At 45.7% G+C, this 23,908-nt stretch overlaps 1 protein-coding gene and 1 pseudogene across 2 annotated transcripts in view; one reads left to right on the forward strand and one right to left on the reverse strand.

The window, feature by feature from the left end:
- Nucleotides 1-23,908, forward strand: part of Rpl29 (ribosomal protein L29) — an 893,235-nt gene that overhangs the window by 580,508 nt on the left and 288,819 nt on the right. The gene's annotated exons all lie outside the window — the stretch shown is intronic.
- Nucleotides 903-18,560, reverse strand: Rpl6-ps10 (ribosomal protein L6, pseudogene 10; annotated as a pseudogene).

A 23,908-nucleotide genomic window follows, 5' to 3' on the forward strand; every position in this document is an offset into this window, starting at 1 on the left:
TCTAGGAACCTGCAAACTGATTTCCACAGTGGCTGTTCCAATCCACACTCCCACCAGCAGCAATGTAAGAGGTGCTCTTTTCTTACATCCTCACCCCGATTTGTTGTTCACTGTGCTGATGGTTTCCCGTGCAGGACAGAAGCTTTTTAATATCCTGCCATCCTATTCAATTCCTGAAATTATTTCCCGGAGGCAGAAGCCATGGAGGAATGCAGCTTCCTGACTTGCTCCTCATGGTTTACTCAGCCTGCTTTCTTATACTGTCCAGGGAGCACCGGCCCAGGGGTGGTACCATACACAATGGGCCGGGTCTCCCATAGCAATCAATAATCATGGAAATCCCCACAGGGCTTCCCTACATGCCGATGTGGTAGCAGCTTTCTCTCAGTTAAGGTTCCCCCTTTCCAAATGACCCTAGCTTGTGTCGAGTTGGCAAAACACTATCTAACATGCCACATGCCCCACCATGCTGCTTGCCACACTTTTGCTCTGGAGCGTGTGAGATGGGTTATTATAACAACTCCAACATTGTTCTTTAGTTTAGGATCACCTCGGTTGTTTGGGGTCTTTTGAGCTTCCATATAAAATTTCTCTGATTCTGCGAAGGTCATTGTGACTTTGTTGGAGATTACAATGAATCTATAGCTCACTTTAGGTCCTAGACCTGTTTTCACAACATTAAACCTACCAAGCCATGAACATAGTCTCCCAGTCTCCCAGTGTCTTCAGTTTCTTCCTTTAAGATTTTCCTTGTAAGAGGTTGGGGATTTAGCTCAGTGGTAGAGCGCTTGCCTAGCAAGCACAAGGCTCTGGGTTGGGTCCCCAGCTCCGGAAAAAAAAAAAAAGAAAAAGAAAAGAAAAAAAAAAAGATTTTCCTTGTAGACTTTCTTCACTGTCTCGGTTAGGTTTATTCTACGTATTTTAATTGTATTTGAAGCTACTGCAAATGAGATGTTTTTCCCCAGTCTTTTTCTCCACAAAATTTGTGTATGGAAAAGGTACTATGCTATGAGTTTGTTTGTTTCTTTGGTTTAGAGACAAAGTCTTACTATGTAGCCCTAACTGGCCTAGAACTCTATAGACAATGCTGGCTTCAAACTCAGAGACCCGCCTGCCTCTGCTTCTTGAGTAACGAGACTAAAAGTGTGTACCGCTAAGTCCAGCAAAGCTGTTGATTTTTCTATGTTGATATTGTTATTTGTTTTTAAGTTCTATTGACTTTGTGTGTTTGGGTTTGGGGTTCCTGCAAGTGTCATGGCTAGCAGGGAAACAATCCTGGAGAGGTGAAGAGTGTACCGTGGGTCAGCACCACTTTAGCAGGTACTGGGTCAAAACTTCAGAGTCTGACATCACAGTTTATTTTCCTTGCACCACTAAGTACAGTAAAACCCTGGGGGTAAAGCCTCCACGTGACAACTATCACAACCAAGCTTCAGGGATGGCTACATTGAGACTCCCATGCAAAATAAACCTCTCTAGCAAAACACCCCCAATCTTCACAATGAGTTCTATTGACTGATAAACAGTGCTAGGGGTAAAGACCTAGGGAGAAGGGATTTATAATCCCAAGGATAGATTCTGATGTGGGGTGCAGAGTACATGGGACCTCTTTCATAAGGAAGGGTTCTATTCACTAAGAGATAAAGCTCAAGATTAGGGCCTTAACAGTGCTCAGGATTTGGGGGGGGGGGGGGATTCAAGAGAACAGCTGGCTCCCTAGAACAGCGAAAGATTCCCAGATCTTAGCATCCACTCGTCCTCCGGTTGAAAAGGTGTCATTTCCTTCCCTTGAAAAACACAGGTCTGTGTGTTTAACAGCTCTGGTTTCTCCAATGCTTTCTCTAAGCTGTGGCTTCAATATATTGTTCTGTCTGCGTGTATGTCTGCACACCATTACCATGCCTACAACCTACAGAGATGAGATCAGATCCCCTGGGACTGGAGTTACAGACGGTTGTGAGCCTCTGTGTGAATCAAACCATGGTCCTCTAGAATAGCACTGCTGTTAACTGCACTCCAGTCCCAATGTTGATTTGATAAACAGCTATGATTGATTCAGGTTCCAAGTCAAAATATCTGTTTCCTAACTGGTTACTCTATAGAAATGTTACTTTAGGACTAATGGCTAGGCTTACAAATATAAGAAATGTTACTGGGGGACTGGAGAGATGGCTCAGTGGTTAAGAGCACTGACTGCTCTTCCAGAGGTCCTGAGTTCAAATCCCAGCAACCATGTGGTGGCTCACAACCATCTGTAATGGGGTCTGATACCCTTTCTGCTGTGTCTGATGACAGATACAGTACACTCATAAAAATAAATAAATTTAAAAAAAGAAATGTTACTTTGTTACTTTAATGTAAATTCTAGTAACTATGACAAAAGTCAAAATATCCTCCTGGGGGGTTTTGTTTTGTTTTGCTTTTTTTTTTTTCTTTTTTTCGGAGCTGGGGGCCGAACCCAGGGCCTTGCGCTTCCTAGGCAAGCGCTCTACAACTGAGCTAAATCCCCAACCCCTTTTGCTTTGCTTTTTAACATATGAAGCTGTCTGATTAGGTTGTTAGCAATTTAGACCGACAGCTTGTGAGCATACATTCTGTTTGTCAGAGAGAACCAAGATCACAGGTAGCCCTGGAGCTGAGCAATAGCTTTCATCTTTAGCAAAATCTGCAAGTCTACAGTTTTCTGATCAGCCTTGCAGGGCTCTGTAATCTCATATTCCTCCTTCTCCTCCAGGGGGAACAATCTCACTACCCTGACGCCTGGGTTTGTGCAGCTGCTTCTTCTAGAAGGACACATCTGTTAGGTGTTTGGGGATTTTAACCTTGCTGATATCAACTTTTGTAGAGGTGATGATGACAAACTTCTGGTGTGTTCTGCGCAGATGAACTCGGTTGAGGGCAAGAGGTCAGTCACAAGTAGCAAGCCGCCACCCAGTTGCTTCAGGAAGGCCACTCTCTTGCTCCTGTGGTGGCCGGTGAGTATGATCAGGACAGTCCCAGGAGTGATGCTGACAGGCAGCCTTCTCACCTGCTGACTGAAGGCCTTTTTGCCACAGCTCAGCAGCTTTGAGACAGGTCTTCAGTAGGGTAATACCTAGGCTTAACTACCCGAGTACCACCAGCCTTGCTGCCACCAACTGGCTTGTGAGAGTAGACAGGACCTTGGATTTTGCGGCTGAGTATTTCCTTTTTTGTACAAGGCATTTCTGGGATACAGAGCAGATCAAGAGTTCTCCTTTGGGGTTGGGGATTTAGCTCAGTGGTAGAGCACTTGCCTAGCAAGCACAAGGCCCTGGGTTCAGTCCCCAGCTCCAAAAAAAAAAAAGAAGAAAAAAAAAAAAAGAGTTCTCCTTTGTGTAAGGCTTCTTGGCTTTTTCGGCTGCCATCCTGCAAGATGGGAAAGGCTGAAGCTTTCCTAAAGTGTCTTACTTTTGCTCTTCATAGGAAGGAGGGCACACGGGAATCTTGCGGAAACCTAAGATAATAAGTGTGTTAGTCCCTTTCTTACTGTGATAAAATATCACGGTCAAGAAAATGTACAGAAGGAAGGATTTACATTGGAGCAGGGTAGGAATCCATGCCCATTACAGTGGGGAATCTCACAGGAGCAAGCAGCAGGCATGACGGCAGGAACAGCTGAGAGCTCACATCCCAAACTGCAAGCAGGAAACAGAGAGATCAAACTCCAAATGCTTGCTGCAAGTGTTTAAGCTCTCAAAGCTCCACCCACCCTCCAGCAAGGCCACACATCCCAAGCCTCCCAAAGCAGTGCCACTAACCACAGATTAAGTATTCAAATGCCTGAACTATGGGAGACATCTCTTGCAAATCACCACAAGTAATTGCAAAACTAGTTTAACATTTTTTCATAAGAGTATGTAAAAGAATGCCAGTGTTGGTGGAGTCCTGGGCTAAGCAGGATTACTCCTAAGAGGATAACCCTTCCTCACAGACTAATCCAACCATTGTATGTGCAGGGAGCCTTTGTCCATGTGTGTCCTTGTGCAGGCAAAGGCTAGAGGATGATACCCACTATCCAGTCCTATCTTTAGTCCTTTGAAACAGGGTCTCTTCCTGAGCCTGGAGCTGGGATTATCATCAAATCCTAGTGATCCTCATCGTCGCCTTCCCACAGAGCTGAAGTTACAGGCACACATGGCCACCCCTGGCTTTTTACATGCATCCTGGGTATCTAACACATCCTCGTGCTTTTTGACATTGGAACTTTACTGACTGAAACATCTTTCTAGTCCCTGGATCTGGAAGTGGAACAAGCTACAGATGGGGATGAGGGGAAGAGAAAATCAGATGGACAAACAGTCAATCAACTCTGACTAGTTGTTGATTTTTAAAACAGATGTTGAAGAGAAGAGGAGGCATTCGAATGGAGAGATGGCTCACAGGTTAAAAGAACTGCTGCTCTTCCAGAGGACCTAGGTTCCCAAGTGCCAACGTTGTCAATGGTGAAATGCACAGCTCTATTCAGAGGACTCTGGAAGCAGTTTCGTAAGAGAGACAGCTAAGGGCAAAGTGTGGATATGGTAGCCTTTCAGAAGGACGGCACCTAGAGTCAATGTTTAGATTCCTTAGTAAGACTACATTAAAAAATAAATAAATAACTGGTGTCTGAGGCTGGAAAGATGGCTGTGATGAACAGCACTTACTGCTTTTGCAGAGGACCCAGGTTCCTTTCCCGGCACACACATCAGCACCTCACAACTGCCTGTTACTCCAGGTCCAGGGGATCCAACACTCTCATCTGACTTCCTCGATCACATGCATGCATGTGATATTCATAAACACATACAAGCATACATATATGCATTAATAAAAAATAAATATGTTTTAATCCCCTGGTATGTGTGCAAAATATAGCCTCTGAAGCAAATCTAGTACTGTGGATCTGGGAAGAACTCAGGAATCTTCAATGCCACCATCTAAAAGGTTTCTCCTACAGGTGGGCCTTGGTGTATGCGTCAAGCAAGTCTTCACAGCTGGGGAAATGGCCCTTACCTGCCATCCCAGAACTTGGTAGTCTGTAGTTAAGAGTTCAAGGCCAACCTGAATTCTATACCAAGACCCTGTGTTCAAAAAACAAACAAACAAGAAAAAAGCCTTCTCTACCTGCTTGCATCGCAGACAATAACCCAAGCCTGCCCTGTCTGCAGAGGCTGACAACTATAGGTTGTTTTTAGAAAGAACTCATCGGAGAACAATTTATAGAAAGAGGAAGTGGGAAATAAAGAAGACACCATTTGTTTCAGCATAGCTCCCCAAGTGCTGTTTTAGAGTTCCATCTATTAAGAGTTGGTAAATTCTGCTCACACTTTTCATAAAGAATGTCACTGCGGCCAAATCAGCTGCACAGGTGAGTAGCCACAAAGCAGTGTAAAGTCCACTAGTGCCACCTAGAGGCCACCACAAGCCCACACTGGGTGCAAAGCAAAGCCAGAGGACGTTCTTGGGGCAGCAGAATTTAACAACAAGGCAGTGTCAAGTGCAACTAAGGACATCAGGAAACCCAGTGGCTTGAGGTTTGTTTCTTGTCTCGTTTTTTTGAGACAGGTCTCAGGTAGCCCCGACTGGCCTTCAACTGCCTGTCTATGTAGTCAAGAATGGCCTTGAACTCCTAATCCTCCGGGCTCCATCTCTCCAGGGCTGAGATTACAGCAGTGTTCCGCCATGCCCAGTTTGTTCAGTGCTGGAGATGGAACCCAGGATTTCACACGTGCTAGGTAAACATTCTTCCAACAAAACTACAAACCTACCTCCCCAGCCCTCAAAGTTTCGGGAGTATGGTGAACATTCTTCATTGTCAACTTGACTAGTTCTGGAATTGACTAAAATCCAAGTGGCTGGGTACCCCTGTGAGGGATTTTTTTTTTTTCCTTAACTAAATTATTTGAAGCGGAAAGGCCTACTTTTAAGCAGGATCTTTCAAAGTGGAAAGATCCGCCTTTAATCTGAACCACACCTTCTGCTGGCAGATGATATAAAGGGCATGGGGAAAGGACGCTTGTTCTCTTTGCAAGAGAGCACTCTCTTTGTGAGAGTTCTTGTTCTCACTCTCCCTAACAAGTCCATTCCTTCACTTGCATTCAAGCCTACTTCTTCAGGATTCTTGCATATACTGAAGACTAGCTTCAGGGACTGAACAACTACTGGACTCTTGAACTTTACTTGTTAAACAACCATTGTTTGGGGTTGGGGATTTAGCTCAGTGGTAGAGCACTTGCCTAGGAAGCGCAAGGCCCTGGGTTCGGTCCCCAGCTCCGAAAAAAAAAAAAGAACAAAAAACAAAAAAAACAACCATTGTTTGACTAGCTGGAACACAATCTGTAAGCCCATTCTAGTAATTCCCTTTTAATAGATAGATAGATAGATAGATAGATAGATAGATAGATACATACATACATACATACATACACATATATAGAAACATAGATACATACATACATAGATAGATTCATTTTATCAATTCTGTTTCTACAGAATCCTGACTAAAACAGTGATAATGCCCCATTTTTAAAATTTTGTTTTAAAACTGGGCCATCATCTCCAGCTTCATATTTACCACCATCACCACCATCCATACCTACCATTGTTACCATTGCTACCAGCACCAAGATCAACATTAATACCTTCACTATTTTTGCCATAACCATCTCCATCACTACCACCACAAGAACACCATAACCAATACCATCATCACAAGCACTACCATCACTACCACTATCACCTCCACACCCTCCACTCCCATATTCACCACTAACGCTCCCACCTTGGTCCTTACCTTCAGCACTCCTATCAGCCTCAGTATCATCACAGCTACCTCCTCCGTCACTCTTAAGATGACTAGTCCATGTTCCTATTTTGAAACCACTGAACACTGCTTCCTGGAGAGAGGAGCCAGGTTCACAAGGTTCAAGAAGTAAACAAAACTTATAGGGCATAGGAAGTTCCTAAAACCTACAGGATTCATAAGGTCCCCACCCTGAAGTTTTACATGTTGAGAGCTCCGGGAATGCAGCCTCTGTGAGTCTCCATCCACAGCTGCCTGGAGTAGACCTTTCAGCCATGCAGATACTTTGAGTCACTCATGCTCCTTATAAGTAATAACAATAAACTTTCTGGTTCACTAAGCTGGACTTAGATGGAACTGTGTCTATGATCTGTCTTCACTACCCCATCCAGGTGCTTGTTCATGTCTCCAGGGAGTTGCCCACCATCATCATCATTATTTCCTCCATCATTACTACCTCTGCATCCAGCAGTTACCTTCTCCATGCCCATCAGCACCTACACAGCATCACATCTCATTCCAGTAGGCCACTTAGTTCCATCCCGTCTAGTGAATTCTCCGTACCAAGAAAATACAGCATTAGATATGTTTCACTCTGTTATGCCCATCACAACCAAACATAAATATCAGCTAATATCACATTTTCCACCTAATCTTAACATCAATCAGAGCATTTGGCTAATGTCATTTCTCTGTGACACATCACTGTGGTTCCAGTTCCTCAGGACCCTTTTTAGAAACACCACCTCCAGCCCCAGAAGTAGTGATTCTTTTTGTTTTTTGTTTTGTTTTGTTTTGAACTATAGGGATTGTTTTAGTCCTTTTGATTTTTTTCCTTCAGCATTTAAAATAGACCTTTAACATCTTCGTGCACATGAAGGTTGTGTCACCCTCCCTTGTCCCCCTCCTTGTCTTCATGGTCCCCTTCTTTCCTGTAAGTAGTTTTGATTTCATGTGAGATCTTTTTTCGCATGCACTCCTAAAAATCTAGGTTTTATAGCTGAAAACACGTGATATGTCCTTCATCCCTCCCATCATCCTCTCTTGTCCCTCCCCCTTAGACACCTTCCTCCCCACATAAATCCCCTTTCTACTCTCGAGTTTTATATATGGGATACATCGTGGCTTTTTTCTTTCTGCATCTGACTTCTTTGATGTAACACAAGGCTTTCCAGCTCCATTTGTTTTCCCTACAAATGGCACTGCTTCTTGTGGGTGGATAAACCTCCATGGTATAAACACCACATTTTCCTTATCCAGTCACCTGTTCCAGGCACCTAGGCTGGGTCCACACCTTACTCTGTGTAAATAGCCCACCAAGGACTCTTCAGTAATTAGAGAAGTGTCCCGGCATGATCTGAAGAGAATACCGCCTAAGACACATCACCTCCCTCTTCTCTCCCTAACCTGGCTGTCCACTGGAACTCAGATCTTGGGACATGATGGCCTAAGATCTTCCAAGCAGTAAGATTTTTGTAGAAACTTGAGGTCAGGGATTGCTGCTCCCACTTCACAGGTGGGGAGACTGAGGCCCTGAAATGAAGTCTAATGTAAGCATACACACTACTAGTCATACAGAGCTAGACTGGCCTCCGGATCCTCTGTCCTAGGGCCCTCCATGCTACCTCTCCTGGTCCTACACCCCTTCCTGGCTGGCTGTCAGAGCAGGCAGCTGGGCCTGGTGATGAACAGGGTATGCTATGGAGAGGGGGCTAAGAATAGGGGGCAGGTGGGGAAGCAGCAGGTGCGGGATAATAGGGCCACCAGGGGAGACCCAGGGAGCAGGTGCTGCCCATGGAGGGTGGGGGTGAAGTTGTCATTGTATAGCCAGCTCTGGTGGGCTCGGGGCAGAAGGGGAATTCCTGTGAGCCCCTGGGCCACCCTGGCTCATGCTCAGAGGTCCTCAGGATGCATGGGCTCAGGCACACAGCCAGGCCCCTCCTCTGGGTCCCAGCAACCCTACCAGGTTGCCATGACAACCAACACTTTCATCCCTGTCCCTTTGTCTGGTCATGGTTCAGCTTTTGTGAACAACCATAATTGGGAAGTTGGGGGAAGGGACCAGCCTCAGCTGGGGTGGAGTTGTGAACCCCAGGCAATGTGGGACTGGAGGGTAGACTAAAGAAAATTAGAGATGTAAAAAGGCTGCGTTCTGCTGCCCAGTGGCCCCCTGGAGCCTCTTCTCAAGCTGCTTGGCCACATTCTCAGAGCTGAAGCTTCCGGCCTGGGAATGACCCCAGGCCCAGGCTCTCCTGAACCCACCTCTCAGCCTCCTTTCCCCATCTGTGAATGGAGCGACGGATCACCCCATTCCCTTGGTGCACTGCGGCTCCGAGAAACAAATGAGCATGGGCCAAGCAAGCATTTTAACTCACGCTACAACTGGAGAAACTGAGGCACGAAGCAAAGCTGGGCCCCAGTCTGAATCATACCCACAATGAGCAAATGACAAAGGCCAGAATTATTGGGAGCCCAGGTCGGAGCCCAGGTCGGAGCCCAGGTCCTCAGGGCTCAAGCCCCCAAACTTTACCCACAAAGTTGACAGTTGTTTCTCCCTTGCACTTGCAATGGGAGGAAACAAGAACTTGATGAGAGGGTAAAGAGGCCTGTGGTGCTGTCTCCCATCATAACCCAGCCCCGCTCAATGTGTGAAAAACAAGATCTCTCAACTGGGGAGAGAACAAGTGAGGCCTCCTTCTACCTTCCCGCTCTGAAGTGCTCACCCTGGCATGATTCTGCTGGGACCCAGGGGAAGAGAATGGCTGCTTTCTCCCTGCTCTAGGTCTGAATCACTGGGAGTAGTAAAGAAAGATCAGCATCATCTGAGCCCTTAAAAGCCCCTTGAGATGGCCCTGACTTGTGTGAGAGAACCCCTGAGCTGAAGTAGGGGGGAAGCCACAGCCCAGCAGATGAGAGCTTCTGGGATAGGATGGGTAGGATGCTATCGGGAAGGGGACAGGGTAGCTGTTGAAATGAGGTTGGAACACCCTTTGTTCATTTTTTCGTTTGTTTTTTGAGGCATGGTTTCTCTGTGTAACGGCCCTGGCTGTCCCCGAACTGGCTCATAAACCAGGCTGGGCTCAAACAACACAGGGATCTGCCTGCCTCTGCCTCTGGGATTAAAAGGCCTGTGCCATGGCACCCAGCTCACCTTTGTTCTTTCCTGAACTGCATCTTCTGTGCTTCGAGGGGATCCAGGAGGTCCTGCGAGCCTCCTGTCCTGGGCTAAGCACCCATCCAGGGTTGTGGAAGGAAGGACTCTGGGCATCTTGAACGATGATCTATAAAGGCTATCATCCTGCAAGGAACCCAGGCCCATGCTGTGGAATGTGGTCCTCGGAGCACAGCAACCAGCATCTTCATCAATGCAGCTACCTCCTCCCCCATGCGAATGACCATCAGAAGCAGGCCTACTGGCTGCTGATAGTCCCTTAGAGGAGGGGATGGGGAAGTCACCAGACCCTCACCGGAGACCCCAGCTGCTTCTCTGAGCCATATGTGTACATATAGTACTGCCCCAAACACACATCCCTCCCTGTCTCAGGAGGTGCTAGAGTAGTTATAGAAACTGGGAAAGGTTAACTGAGGAAACTCCATGTATGCAAATACGGGGAAGCCATCATCCATGCTGGGTGAACTTTCCAGTGTGTCTAGATGTCACCCATATTCCTGTCAGTAACTCCTCATAGGTGCTCTGTAAGTAAGCCTAATAAACTTACTAGCTGGGGGATGGAGAGATGGCTCAGCAGTTAAGAGCACTGACTGTTCTTCCAGAGGTCCTGAGTTCAATTCCCAGCAACCACATGGTGGCTCATAACCATCTGTAATGAGATCTGATGCCCTCTTCTGGTGTATCTGAAGACAGCTACAGTGTACTTATATATAATAAATAAATTAAATAAATAAATAATAAACTTACTGGCTTTGTGCAATCATCCTTTGGTCTGTCTCTAAGACCTTAGGAGGCGTGGGTAGCATCCCCCCAGTCTTCCCAGGCAATTCTCACATCAGTTCCGGAAGAACCCATAACAACAGAGATACCAGACATGCATGCCAGGGTCTACTGCCTTGTCCCAGAGATCCCGTGGACAGACACTTCAGTCAGCGTGAACCTATCTACACTCTTCTCAGCTACCCATGGGACCCTCAAGTTGAGAGGCCTGAGGAACAGAGCAAGTGGCTGGGCCTGCTCCGGCTGCTGTCTCTGGGAGTGGATGCTGCAGAGAATCCACTGGAAACCAGAATCTAGAAACCACCAAAGTGATCCTATATCTCATCACAGCTCTGCCATCCCAAGAATGTCACCTCTTCTTCCCAAGAACCTCTCCCTCTATGGCTGGCCGCACAGCTAAGCTGGGTATAAGAAGTCAACAGCAGTGTTAGACCTAGGCTAGGCTAAGGCTCTGTAACTGGATGGCCCAGACCAGAAAAGGACAGGGTCTCTCTCTGTCACTATCCACTGTAAGCCAGGGACTGGTTAGCAAGACTTTTTCAGTATGCCAAAACGTTTATATAATGTCATCTCATCCTCACACTAGAAGGTGTGGTGGTTTGAATAGATATGGCCCACATAGTCTCCTGTGTTTGAGTGCTTGGCCCATGGGGAGTGGCACTATTAGGAGGTATTGGAGGAAGTGTGTCACTGTAGAGGCAGGCTTTGAGGTCACATATATGTTCAAGCACCACCCAGTATGGAACACAGAACAGAACTCCAGCACCATACCATGTCTGCCTGCATTCTACCATGCTTCCCGCCATGATGACAATGGGCTGAACCTCTGAAACTGTAAGCCAGCCCCAATTAAATATGTTCCCTTATAAGAATTGCCTTGGCCGCGCAAGGCCCTGGGTTTGGTCCCCAGCTCCGAAAAAAAGAACCAAAAAAAAATAAAAAATAAAAAAGAATTGCCTTGGCCATGGTGTCCCTTCACAGCAATGGAACCCTGACTAAGACAGAGGGCAATGGCTATTATCGTTCCCCCTTCTACAGGTGAAAATGCTGGAGCTGGAAGGGGTTAGGGCATCTTGGGAAAGGCAAACAGCAGGCACATCTGAGGAGTCGGGCAAGAAGCAGAGCTGAAACCTGTCCCAGAAATACTATGACACAAACTTGAGGACTGGGAAGATGGCTCAGTCAGGAAAGCGCTTGTCTTGCAATTATAAGGACCAAAGTTCTAGCCCCAGAACCAACATTAAAAAGCTGGGCGTGGCAGTGTGTGCCTGTGCCTGCCCCACACAGTGACATCATGGTGAGATGAGAGGCGGAGACAGGTGCATCCTGGGAGCTCATTGGCTAGCCGGCAAGCCTAGCTGGCCAAGGCCCAGGACAACTAGACAGCCTGTCTCAAACAAAAGGTAGAAGGAGCTGGGGGATGACACCTAAGGACCCCCGGTTGTCTCTCTGCCAAGCCTAGTAGCTGGGTTTCCTCAATTATGGGAGTTCCCTTTCATGAGCGGCATCCCAGAGACTAGATGGGTATTTGTCTGGCAACACCAGAAATGAAGCCAGCGCTGAGAGCAAATCCAGTGCCCTTCTCCCTACTCAAACTCACCTGACCCTTGTCTTCCAGAATAATGTGAAGCAGGTTTTCCTTCACTGTCCTTATCATTGTCGTGCAGGAGGCATGTGGGACAGCTGTCCCCTCCAGCATAGCCATTGTGTAACGTCAAAAAAAAAAAAAAAATTATAGAGTTCAGGGACAGAAATACGCAGCAAAGTGGTGGATGACCCTTGTTCTTAAGTTTTGCAAAAGAGCAGAAGCAGGAGGATTGTGGGTTTGAGGAGAGGTGAGTAAAAGAGGTCCTTTAGAAATGAGCTGCTTGGGGGTAAGGGGCGGCTCAGATGCCAAGAGGGCTCAGTCCCCAGCACCCGCGGGGAAGCCCACAACCATACTTAACTCTAGTCTCAGGGGATCCGAAGCCCTCTTCTGGCCTCCAAGGCAGCAGGCTCACAGGCAGTACCCAGACGTATGTGCAGGGAAATACCTGTACATATAAAAATAATTCTCTATATAAAACAAATCAAGCTGCTTGGCCACTGCCAAGCCTGACAGCACTCATTTCTTTCTGAGAGAGAGGTGAGTCACTAATCCAGGATATATTTCCTGGGCGCCTGAGGGGACAATTGGTCAGACAGATGCTGAGCCTTCCATCTTTGATTTATGCACACAAACGTAAGCTCAAAGCTACCCCACCACAGTTTCAATACCGGGCACAAAGTCCAACAACTGTTTCTGGGCTTGATGTCACCACTTTCAGATGTCAGAAGGCTTGAATGGCAGAGAAAGAAGTTTCTGATGTGCATGTTATGGTGTTTTTACTCAGGGCAGGAACATGTGTGTTCCCCCAAGTCATCAGTGTGTGTGTGTGTGTGTGTGTATAGGGAGGTGACAACTGAGTACCCTATGCTATGATGAGGAGGGCAAGAGAAGTCCTTGGAAACAAGTAGAACAAAGTATGTTAGAGATCACAGGACTCACCTCAGGCAGCAAACGTCGTCCACAGACCGAAGTCCAGCTTTCTACTTAAGAGACAAAGTTTTGACACAAGTCTAACTTTATTATTTTCTTAAATATTTATAATTTTAATTTGTGTGTGTGTGTGCCTACATGAATTTAAGTATACCACATGTGTGTAGTTGCTCCTGGAGGCCAGAAGAGGGTGTCAGATTCTCTGGATCCAGAGTTAGAGCCAGTTGTAAGCCACCTGATGTGGGTGTTGAACACTGAACCCAGGTCCTGCCGGAGCAGTGTGTGTTCTTTACCTTTGGGCCATCTTTCCCGGCACAAGGTGACTTTATGTGAAAAGCTATTTAACAAGGTGGAAGACCCTTATCTAAAGTTTATTTATTTACTTTTTTAGTCTATCTTATGGAGAGGCTGACGTCGGGCAGTTTACAGAGGAGATGGGTCATTTCAGTGCCGGGTGTTTCTCACAGGTGCAGGTCTATGGCCAAATGACGAACATCTGACTCTAGCCACCTCGTCAGACACACTACCCAGTCACACAAACCTCCTTTGTTTTCTTTTGAGACAGGGTCTTACTATGTGGTTCAGGATGTCTAAATTCTTGGTCTAAATTCATTTAGTTTAAAAAAAATAAAAACTGAAAAGGCTTTAAATGTTTTTTTAAATCCAGCAAATCAAACAAAAATATCACATTTGGCTCACAGAAACAAAAGTAGGTTCATTATAAAAAGGCTATAAAATGTCCCCGTGAGCTCAATCATATTAAAAAACTACAAGAGAGGGCTGGAGGGGTGGCTCAGTTGGTCTGCACTGAGGTCAGGGCCCACAACCTTTCACCTGCCTGCTATTCCAGCAGCAGGAGACCTGATGTCATCTTCTGGCTCCCTTGGATACCCGCTCTCATATGTACAGAGCCACGTACACAAACACGCATGTAATTAAACAGTAAAACATAAATATTAAAAAATGCAAGGGAAAATCGTTGTGCCCCATCCCCACCCTAGGCACCTCCATTAAAGCTGAACTAGATTTTACTCAATATTGTCTCTCAGCCCCGGTTGTCTCGTCAGTAAACTCTCAGCTCTTGTCTGGGTGTGGTGGTGCACTCCTGTAACTCTGTCGCTTCAGAGATGAAGGCAGGAAGCTTACCAATTGGAGGTCAGCCTGAGTATATAGTGAGTTTGAAGTCTGTCTTCAAAACCAAAACGAAGCCAAACACATGGTCTGGGGAAATGGCTCAGTGGATAAAGCACTTTCTGCCCAAGTGTAAGGACCCAAGTTTGGATCCTCAGAACCCATGTAAAAGCTGGGTAGGTGTGGTGGCTACCTGTAACCCTGATGCTTAGGCACGGGAGACAAAGGACAGGAACCCAGGAGAAGCTGGCTCGCTAGACTAGTCAGAATCGGTAAGCTCTGGGTTCGTTGAGAGAGACTACTTCAGTAAATATAGAAGACACCTGATGTAACCTTTGGACTTCCACACGAACGTGCACCCACGTGCACTTGCATTTCTCCAAGGCACCAGGCTCACAGGCAGTACACAGACATATGTGCAGGGAAACACACCTGTAAACATAAAAGTAATTCTTTATATAAAACAAATCAAGCTGCTTGGCCATTGAGATGACTCACAGGTAAAGGTGCTGTCTGCCAAGCCTGATGGCCTGAGTTCAATCTCCAGGACCCATGACATGGAAGAGAAAACTGACAGCTGTGAATGATCCTCTGACCTCTGACCTCTGACCTCTGTCCCCGACACAATTGCTATATCACTGTAACACGAACCTGAGCACACATAACCCCAAAAATCTACTCAAGCTGGTAAGTCAATTACCCTGCCTAAAAAGTGTTGGTCAACAACCTTAAACAGAATTCAGATTCAACTGTCATTTTACAAACTAGTCACAAAAATTAAACCTGTCCGATTGATTTGGATGTCATTTAGCCACAAGTAAGTTAATTTAAATTTGCTAGTAAAATAGAGATGATAATGTCTACAGGGCTGTTAGTAAACACTTTTACCTGGATTATTTCTTGGTGTGTGTGTGTGTGTGTGTGTGTGTGTGTGTGTGTGTGTGTGTGTGTCTGTGTGTCTGTGTCTGTGTGTATGTCTGTGTGTGTGTGTATGTCTGTGTGTGTGTATGTCTATGTGTGTGTCTCTGTGTGTGTTGCACCTCAAATAGAGAGCCCAGGACAGACCAACACTATGGATACCACTGAAGTTCAACTCAGCAAACCAAACCGAGTTTTTGGGGAGTTACTCACAGGAGCAGATTCAAAGAGAGCATCACCAAAACCCACCTGGAAAGAAGTCGTAGCACACTACACAGCCTGCAGGCAGGTTGGAGAGTGTCCTTTCCAGGTGGCTCCAATGATCTAAACTTCTAGGCAGCTCAGCTGGTCTCTGCTTCTTCCAGGCAGCCAGGCTTATTTCAGAGTCTTTACTGCCTGAGTCCTCTGAGAGTGATTCTCAGCCATCTTTTCTATTTATATATTACTGGGGAAGGAGGGACCTACTAAATCTGGTCAGTTTCAGGGACTTCCTGAAACTAGTTTGAGTAAGTTGTTCACTTTTCATCTTAATGAGCTGCCTGACAGAAAAGAATGTTTCAGACTGGGATATACAACAAGACCCTGTCTGAAATAGATAAATAGACAGACAAGTAAATGGACGGACAGACAGACAGACAGACAGGTGGATAGATAGATTTATCTGAGCAACTGGAGAGATGGTCAGGAGAGTTAAAAGCACTTCGTACTTTTGCACAGAACTTGGGTTCGATTCCCAGCATTCACATAGTGGTTCTAGTTTCTGAGATCTAATGTCCTCTACCAGCCTCCACAGGCACCAGGCACACACAGAGTTCACATACATACATGCAGGCAAAGCACTCATACACATACAAAATAAAAATAAGTAAATCTTTTTTTAATCCAAGTTATTTCCAAGTAATTAAAAAACTACTAGACTAGGGGCTGGAGAAATGGCTCAGCAGTTAAGAGCACCAGCTGATCTTCTAGAGGTCCTGAGTTCAATTCCCAGCAACCACATGGTGGCTCATAACCCTCTGTAATGGAATCTAATACCCTCTTTCTGATGTGTCTGAAGACAGCAACAGTGTACTCATATACATAAAATAAATAATTCTTTTAAAAAGCTGCTAGATCAAGTGTTAAATTAATTTCAAATACACTTAGGAAAACAATATATATATTGATCTATTCATAAGCTGCTGGTATATGAAAAACCAATTTGCAAGTGTGATTCTATATGCCCAGAATACAAAAAGAAATTAAGCTACGTTTTAGGAAGAAAATTAGAAGGAAAGCGTAAATGTATTTATGGAGGAAAAAGTAATTTAGCCTAAATTCAGAAATTTATAAAATGTAGATTTAAGGAAGAAAATAAGACAGAAGGGAACTCCAATAAGGAGGAGGGGGAGGCATATAAAGGAAATTATGAAGCTATGTCTTGGTAAAGAGAGTTAAAAAGAGAAGAAGGTTAAAACAGTAGATTGGGTCTTACCAAACTCCTGCACCAGATGGTGACTCTAATTTGGTCAAGGAAGTACCTATAGGTCAGGACTGAAGAGGGCTCCCAGAGGATCCTTTGGACTGGAAGCACCCAATCTACATTTTTCCCTCAGAGCCTCTCAGGTAATCACAGTTAGAACATTCTAATTGAATTTGAATTTCAGTCAAGACTGACACCACCGGGCTGGAGAGATGGCTCAGTGGTTAAGAGCACTGACTGCTCTTCCAGAGGTCCTGAGTTCAAATCCCAGCAACCACATGGTGGCTCACAACCATCTGTAAAGGGATCTGATGCCCTCTTCTGGTGTGTCTGAAGACAGCTACAGTGTACTCATATAATAAATAAATAAATCTTTAAAAAAAAAAAAAAAAAAAAGACTGACACCACCTATTATCTGACTCTAGTCAACAAGGTCTCTGAGAAAAACCAGAGCAATTGATTTCTGTAGCCACTGGAGTGTCAGCTGGCCAGAAGACACAGTTTCAAACTTTTCTCCTGGGCCATGGTCTAACCTACAATAGACTTACAAGTTCCTTTTCCCCTAGGGTAAGTAGATATGAGTTCCTCCAGGAATGGGTGCCATGACTAAAGTGATAAGACCTTCATTGCCCAAGAAGACCTTACTTCAGTCCCTAGAGCTCACATAAAAACACGGGGCATGGTGGCACGGGCTTGTAATCTCAGCTCTGGGGAACTACAGACAGGCAGAACACGAGGGTAGAGGCCTACCTGGTGAACTCCAAAGACCGTATCTCAAAGGAGATGGATGGCATTCCTGAGTATGACCCCCAACTTCTTCAAAACTGTCCCTAAGTTGACAGACAGACTTTGTGTTTCTCAGGTTTTCATCACTGTGGCAATACCTGAGAGAAGTGGTTGAAGCTCAGGTTTCAGAGACTCCAGTCTAGCAAGTGGCCAAGAGATGTGAGAGACCAAGCCGCAGAGCCTGCAGTCCCAGCACTCAGAAGGCGCCAACGGGAGGATCAAAGGCTCAAGGCCAGTCTGCGCTACACCGGGAGATCCTGACTCAAAAAAGAAGAAAAGAAAGAAAAGTCAGCAAAGGGAGAGATCACTGGGGTCTTCTTAAAAGACATGATTCCTAGAAAAGCTCAGCTAATTCAATCCAGAATGAAATAAAGACTTCATGCATCTTGGTGACCCCAGTTCACTGGAAAGACAGAAAACATGAGTCAAGCTTTCAACAAACAAGCAAAAGGAGCCGGAGAAATACCTCAGGAGTTAAGCTAACTTGCTGCCCTTGCAGAGAACCTGGGTTCAGTTTCCAGCACCCACATGGTAGCTCCCAACGGTCTCCAACTCCAATTGAGGGGATCTGACACCTTCAGCTGGCCTTAGCAGGCTCCAGGCACACACATGGTTCACAGGCATCCCTGCAGGCAAAACATTCATACTCATAAGATAAAAATAAATAAATCTTAAAAAAAAAAAAAACCTTTACCATAACCCAGTGTCCCCACCTTTGACATAATCCAGTGTCCCCTTGGATCACCTCTTACCCTGCTCGGTGTTAGAGCGTCTCCCCAAGACCCATTTGCTATCCTTTGGACACCTGCATAAGTTCCTTATCTCCTCACTTTAAATACTTTTTTTACAGTAGGTGGTGACATTTGATCCCAGCCCTCGGGAGGCAGAGGCAAGCAAATTTCTGAGAGCTTGAGACCAGCCTAGTCTACAAATCAAGTTCCAGGACAGCCAGGGCTACAGAGAAACCTGTCTCAAAAAAAAAAAATTATGTTAAATCTATCCAGAGCTAAAGTCAAATAGTTAGTAGCATGCAGCAACTTGCTTCTTCTAAGTCCACACTTCTATCAGGCAAACCCCTGCACTTTTTTCTACCATGGACCAAGGGCTGCTCAAGGCCTGGAAAGGAACAAAAACCTTACCACCAGGGAGGTGAGTTAATCCTCAAGGTAACTGTTTCTTAAAAACAATGGGTGATTTCACCGCTATAAAATATGTTTTTATGGGCTGGAGAGATGGCTCAGCGGTTAAGAGCACCCGACTGCTCTTCCAGAGGTCATGAGTTCAATTCCCAGCAACCACATGGTGGCTCACAGCCATCTGTAAGGAGATCCGATGCCCTCTTCTGGTGTATCTGAAGACAGCTACAGTGTACTTATATATAATAAATAAATAAATCTTTAAAAAATATATGTTTTTATTTGTTTTATATGGTCATTCTACTGTGCAAGGACAATGTGACCCCCATTCAAGTCCCTCCCAGGTCAGGCTGTTCCACTCCCCCCCCCTTTTTTTTTATTCATTTATTATATATGAGTACACTGTAGCTGTCTTCAGACACCAGAGGAGGGCATCGGATCTCTTTACAGATGGTTGTGAGCCACCATGTGGTTGCTGGGAATTGAACTCATGACCTCTGGAAGAACAGTTGGGTGCTCTTAACCGCTGAGCCATCTCTCCAGCCCTCCACTCCCCTTTTACCTTTGTAATGCCCCCATTAAGCAAGAAGTGCCAATTTTAAGGTATTAACCCAAATCCTACAAGATGGAGGAACAGACATTTGGTGGTGAGAAACCAAAGCTGAGCATTGAGACCAGATCACCTGACACTGGTCTTGCTCAATAATCAGCTGGTATATGTTTTCTTTTACTGCCATGAGTCTGGTGACCAGCGAGAGCCTCAGGGATGCTACCCCCTCTAGATTGTGCATGTGGCCAAGATAATCAGAGATAAGAATGTCCCAAGAAATATTATGGTCGTTGTTCTTGAGATCTGCAGGCATGGGAAGCAGTTTGTGAGTTAGCAGTTAGGATGTGATATCTATAGTTTGATCACAAATCCACACTTGAGAGAAGGCACCATCAGGCAAGTCATGAAAGAATTTGCTCCAAGTTAAAACATTCCATTAGGAAGGGAAGCTCCTTAAGATGTAAGATGTGCCAAAGGGAGATGAAACATTCCATCCTGCAAGAAACCCCTTAACAACTCAAAAGCTTCAGGAAGTCCCTGAAACTGACCAGATACAATGGATCCCTCCCTTCTGAGCATATAGAAGCTGTAAGGAATGCTGAGAGACATTCTCAGACCAAACCAGCTACCTAGAGGAGGGAGATGCCAAGTTGCCTGGAATAGGCAGAGACCAACTAAGCTACCCAAGAGTCACCAAACCACACAGCTGATTGATTGGAGAAGGCTTTGACCACCTCAGCTGCCTAACACACTTTCCAGCTATTAAGCTGCCAGAAAATTTTGCCATGAGCTCCAGGCACCCAGCTTTCAAGAGCCAGTACACACATTGAGGTAGGCTTTGGCAATGCAGCTGTTTCTGAGTGTTTTCTTGAAATAGTCCTTAATAAACTCATTGATTCACTGAGTTGGACTTCAATGGTATCCTTTGATCTGTCATTAGTTCCCTATCTTGGATGAATAGATATTTGCTCATAGCTTCCAAGAAAAATTTCAGACAAAAACCTATTTCCTATATCAATATAAATTACCCCTAAATGACCTTCCAGGAGATGGGCTTTGGACAACAGTCCATCACCATCTTGATTAGCGGGGGGAAGGGGGGTGTTTATTGTTTCATTTGGCTAGGTTTGTTCAGACAAGGTCTCGTGTAGCTCAGGCTAGCCTCTAACGGGCTATGTAACAAAAACTCCAGACACTCCTGCTTCTACTTCTCAAGTGCCGGGCTTGCAGGCGTATTCCCAGTATAATTGGCCAAGTGGTGGTGGTGGTGGTTTTGAGACAATGTCTCGTCATGTAGCTCTGGCTATAGAACAGGCTGGCTTCCAAATCGCATACAACTGCTTTCTCTGCCAGACATCTGTCTGTCTCTGTCCAGTGCTGGCATTAGAGACACCACCCACCCAGCTTTAGTTTTGTTTTTTTTTTTCTAGATGCTTTTTTTAAAAAGGTTTATTTGGGGGTGGGGGAGTGCCCGCATGTGTGTCTGTGCACCATGTTTGTGCAGTGGCCCCCAGAAGAGAACATTTTATCCTCTGGAACTGGAATTGTAGACAATTGTTAGCCACCATGTGAGTGCTGGGAACTAAATCCTGGTCTTCTAGAAGAGCAATCGGTGTTCTTAACTGCTGAGCCATCTCTCCAGCCTCGCTCGCTGGTATTCTTTTCATAGTTACCTTCCTTATCTCTTGACTTAGTTGGACTGGTGTGGAGCAGATCTCTGGTCTTCGGTCCAGTACTAGAGTATGGGAGCCTCCAGTCTGTTCCCTTGGAGGTGCAGAGCAGGAAGCAGCACCTCCCAGGTAAGAGCTGGTAGCACTAAGGGCTGGGACACCTTGTCCTTTCCGCCCTATCTCCAGAAGTGGCTCCACTTCCCAAGATGTGTCTGTCTTCTTTTTTCTTTTTCATTCTTGTTGTTTATTTTTAAAATGGTGTCTTAATGTGTAGCCTGGGTTCACGCCAAACCAACAATCCTCCAGCCTAAGCATTAGCAAGAGTGGAAGACTGACACCATGGACTATACAGCCTGAGTTTCCCTTAGGGATCACTGCTCACCTGTGGTCATGGTCTTGACTTACACTCTGGAATATCCGAGCAAGTCATTAAGTGAGAAAAAAACAAACAACAACAAAAAACAGACAACAACAACAACAACAAAAAAAACAGTTTGCACTCAAAGACAGATCTAAGATGTCTTTTTATTTTATCATATTATTTGAGGACATGAAGGACAAATGTGTCTTTCCTTCCACCGTTTCATGGGTTTGGGGGATTGAACTCAGGGCATCCAGCTCGCATCTTCAACAAGCACTGTTACTCACGGAGCCACCATACCAGCCCACCTAAGCGTGTTATTAGCTGTACAATTTTTTATGACTTTTTGAAGCTATGTCACTCCAAGGAGGAGTGATTTAGAATCAGATTCCAGGACAAGGCAAAGTTTCGAAATTAAGTTAGACATGAGCTGGTTTAACTTATTTCTCTTATCTCACAGGGTGTCTTTAAAGCCCTAAGCTGGCCTCTGAGGTTCGTGGTTCAGGTTTATGGGTGAGCAGGAGGGGTAACAAGTTAAGATCAAAGGCCACAGGTTTGAAAGGTGGAGCTACAGCATGAAGCGTGGTTCATTAGCTCCTTCAGCAAGTCTGCAATCTCTCTCAGAAAAGGGGGGTATTGTCTCTACTCAGCCTGTCTTCAAGGCAGCTTTAACAATTACGTCAAAATCCTTCGTTAGGCTGGATGTAGCTCAGTGGTAGAGTGCTTGCCTAGCATGTGTGACACCTCGAATTCAACCCACATACCACAAAAGCCACTTTGTAGCTCAAGGCAGGTGTAGCCCAGCTAGCTTTAAACTTTGCATCCTCCTGCCCTGACCTCTCAAGCACTGAGACTTGGACTACACCCAGCTCCAAGAATCTGTTTTGTTTTCGGACTGGGGTTCATGAGCCTAAGCTCAAACTCAATAAGCAGCAGGAGATGGCCTTGAACTCCTCACGCTATTGCCTCTCCCTCCCAAATGCTAGGATTATAGGTGTGTACCACCACATTACCATGTGTCATTTTGCATGTAAGTATGAACTAGGGATTGAGCCCAGAGCTGAGCTACCCACGGAGCTACCTCTGAACTACATGCCTAGCCTTCCGTGTGCCTTTTGTGTGTGTGCACACTCTCCTACATGTGAGTGTACATGTGCAAGTGGAAGCCAGAGGACAACCACACTTGTCATACCTCATGTGCTGTCCATCTTGCGTATAGGAGGTTTTTCGTTTTGGTTTGGTTTATTAGTGACCCAGAGCTCATTAAATAGGATAGGCTGGCTTGTCAATGAGTCGTGGAATCTGCCTATCTCTCCTCCTGAGTAAAGCTCCTCCTCTTCCTCATCTTCCTCCTCCTCCTCATCTTCTTCCTCCTCCCCCTCCCCGGAATAAGTGCCTGCCACCATGCTGGCATTTTTATATGGGTTCTGGGGAATCAATCACAGATTCTCATTCTTTTTTTAAAAGATCTATTTATTTTTATTTATATGAGCACACTGTAGCCGTCTTCAGACACACCAGAAGAGGACATCAGATCCCATTACAGATGGTTGTGAGCCACCGTGTGGTTGCTGGGAATTGAACTCAGGACCTCTGGAAGAGCAGTCAGTGCTCTTAACCACTGAGCCATCTCTCCAGCCCTAGCAGATTCTCATTTCTTTTTTTTTTTTTTTGTTCTTTTTTTTTTTTTTTCGGAGCTGGGGACCGAACCCAGGGCCTTGCGCTTCCTAGGCAAGCACTCTACCACTGAGCTAAATCCCCAACCCCGATTCTCATTCTTAAATGCAAGCACTTTACCAACTGAGGCATCTCCCCAGTTCCCCAGCTCCCCAGTTTCCATGTGGTTAGTTACAGGGTTTCTCTGTGTAGCCCTGGCTGTCCTGGAACTAGCTCTGTAGACCAGGCTGGCCTCAAATTCGGAGATCTATCTGCCTGCCTCTGCCTCCCAAGTGCTGCGATTAAAGGCGTGTGTCATCATCAGCCAGCCCGTGTGTCTTTAATGTTAAATTTCAGGAGCTGTACGAGAGGGCACAGGGAGGAGTAAAAGCCTAGGAACGAGCACCCCAAATTCTGCTTCCTTTACTTCGCCTACCACACCATAGTCCTTTTAGGGATGCCTCAGAGCTCTGTTTCCAGACTCCTTGGGGAAATGACATTCTCCTTCCCATCCTTACACAGCACATGGACAGCTGAATGGACAAATTACACTGGTCAACACTGCGAGGTTGTCCAACCCAGCTGTCCTCAGGGCTGTCCTCCGACAGCCATTGGAATAAACGGGTTCAGGGATAAGTTTGGAGCAAGGGACAGACTGGACCAGTGGGTGCAAAGGCTCCAAATTTGTATGTTCTGCCCCCTAACTCCTTCCCTGAGCCACAAAGGGGAACATCTCTAAGACTCACCTGCAAAGAAGAGACAGAAGTTGGAGAGTCGAGTCAAATAGGCTGGAGAGTGACTAAAGCCTCGTTCAGTCCTGGGCTACATATGCCATTTGGGAAAAGCCACTTTACAGACTTTCCTGCTGTCTGCAGTGGGCGGGTAAGAGAATCAAACGCTAGTCTCAAAGACCAGCAACCCACTGCCATCACCACCTCTCACTGAGCAGAAGGGCAAGTGTGAGAG

The sequence above is a fragment of the Rattus norvegicus genome, chromosome 8 (assembly GCF_036323735.1).
Source record: "Rattus norvegicus strain BN/NHsdMcwi chromosome 8, GRCr8, whole genome shotgun sequence".
In the NCBI taxonomy this organism is placed as follows: Eukaryota; Metazoa; Chordata; class Mammalia; order Rodentia; family Muridae; genus Rattus; species Rattus norvegicus.